The sequence below is a fragment of the Schistocerca nitens genome, chromosome 8 (genome assembly GCF_023898315.1).
Source record: "Schistocerca nitens isolate TAMUIC-IGC-003100 chromosome 8, iqSchNite1.1, whole genome shotgun sequence".
Taxonomy (NCBI): domain Eukaryota; kingdom Metazoa; phylum Arthropoda; class Insecta; order Orthoptera; family Acrididae; genus Schistocerca; species Schistocerca nitens.
This window is the reverse complement of record NC_064621.1, coordinates 66,328,263-66,330,611: the sequence shown is the minus strand read 5'-3', so window position 1 is coordinate 66,330,611 and position 2,349 is coordinate 66,328,263. Positions and strand designations below refer to the sequence as shown.

Genomic DNA, 2,349 nt, shown 5'->3' with positions numbered 1-2,349 from the left:
TCCCGTCCGGAGCAGTCCTCAACAATGAGCCCTTCCATCTCATCCTATCCAGTAAGTCTCCCTGACCCCACCAAGCGAGGTGGCGCAATGGTTAGCACACTGGACTCTCATTCAGGAGGACAACAGTTCAATCCTGGGTCCAGCCATCCTGATGTATGGTTTTCATGATTTCCCAAAATGGGTTCAGGCAAATGCCAGGATGGTTCCTTTCAAAGGGCATGGCCAACTTCCTTCCCTGTCCTTCCCTAATCCGATGAGATCGATGACCTTGTAGTTTGGTCTCTTCCCCCAAACAACCCTAACCTCAACCCTGACCTGGGATTCTGTGTGACTTTTCTGAACTCTCCCCATTTCCTGAACCTCGCCACGCCTTTTCTTTCACTCTGCTTCCTTTCCCTTTGCCCTTCTGAAATCTAGCAAACATCAATATATTTTTATATATGTGTTCTCCTGCTGCCATTTGGTGAGTATTAAATTATATATCCAGTATCATTAACATTCATCTGCTTTAGAATCTTAAGAGTATGTTCTGAGTTCAAACACAATGAGGCATCTTAAACAGAATGATCTCTTTGTTGGTTAATTATTGGGAAAAATAAACTGGAAATGATAAGGGAAGTATTATTTAAAAGGGGTCCACCTGCTTAGCTGACTGGTTCTGTACTTGCCTACCATGCAGTGGGCTGGCAATTCCCAGCCGGATTGAATATTTTTTCTGCTCATGGACTGGACGTTGTGTTGTCCTCATCAACATTTTATCCTCATCACCGGCACCAGTCACCCAATGTGGTGTCAACTGTAATAAGACTCACTCTCAGCAGCTGAACTTCCCTGGATGGGGCCTCCCGGCCAGCAATGCCATACAATCATTTCATTTAAAAGGAATAAATGATTTTTTAGGATTATTCTGGAATACATTATCGGATAAAGGAGGGGGTTTAGGCTATCTCAACAGGTGTCATAGCTAATGAAGAAAAAGCTGAACAATGAGATTTCAATAAGAATACGTAGATATAAAAATGAAAAATGTTCTTGTGTCCCTTCCTGAAATATTTTTTTTTTCCTACCTCTTCATCACTGTGGTGACATGTTGGTGTTTCCCTCCATGCAGATCCTCATGACCATCCAAAAATTACAATGTACATTTAGTGATTAATAAATAAATATTCAAACAGCATTTTAAAACTGCCCTGAATATATTTGCACACACAACCTCTATGTAATACATTCACAATGTTAAAAATACTTGGCAAGTGTACACACGCATCTAGTCTCTTTTAGATCTCAACACAGACAGACAGCTAGTATTTACTTAGTGTGTGGTGCTGAATTGCTCATTAATAATCATCTCTGGGCTCACTATTTTTCATCATTGTCACTGATGTTATCCCTATCTGGTGGTGAGACAGAGCGCGTCTTTTAATCAGCTTAAAAATTACTGCCGCATCTGCCCCTATCATAACACCATATAGGGAGCAACTTTATTTTTTTGGCCTTTTGTTATCTTAATCTGTTCTCTGGGAACATATGGTGATATGTTTAATTAATTATGAGGGAAATTCTTTGATTATAACTTAACTCTGAATATTGCTTTTTACTATTGTGACAAAAATAAGCAGTGGTGAAACAAGTATTAATTACATAAATAGTTGTCACGGAAGTGCGATATTTCTTTACAGTTTTACATGGTCGTGGCCAGCTATTTTACATTGTCCCAGTATCTGAAGTGAGTACCATGTGCCAGTGCCAACAATGCATCATTGTTCCGCTCGTAAAGCTTGTCGTCGTTATTAAAAGGATTCCATTTCCTGGTTTGCAGATAAAATTTCTGCACACAGGGAGCACATTAATTTTTCACTGGGTGGGTGACTCATTGGCCAACAGCCTTGGCACAGTGGTAACACCGGTTCCCGTCAGATCACCGAAGTTAAGCGCTGTTGGGCTGGGCTAGCACTTGGACAGGTGACCACCTGGTCTGCCAAGCACTGTTGGCAAGCGGGGTGCACTCAGCCCTTGTGAGGCAAACTGAGGAGCTACCTGATTGAGACATAGCAGCTCCACTCTCATAAACTGATCTATGGCTGGGAGAGCGGTGTGCTGACCACATGTCCCTCCATATCCGCATCCAGTAACACCTGTGAGCTGAGGACAACATGGCGGCCAGTCGGTACTCTTGGGCCTTCATGGCCTGTTTGGGAGTAGTTAGTTGTAGGGTGACTCACTAATCTGAGGCATGTATCACTCTAAATGAGTTGCACTTTACTACGTTATCGTAACACCATTGGGATGCTTATGTCACTGCATCATGATTTTTTTCCGTTTTGATCAGACATGTTTGTACTTCCACAA

At 42.1% G+C, this 2,349-nt stretch overlaps 1 pseudogene; it reads left to right on the top strand.

Annotated features, from left to right (window-relative positions):
• The first annotated feature begins 1,876 nt into the window (after window positions 1-1,876).
• LOC126199910 (5S ribosomal RNA) lies at window positions 1,877-1,994 on the top strand (annotated as a pseudogene).
• The last annotated feature ends 355 nt before the right edge of the window (window positions 1,995-2,349 follow it).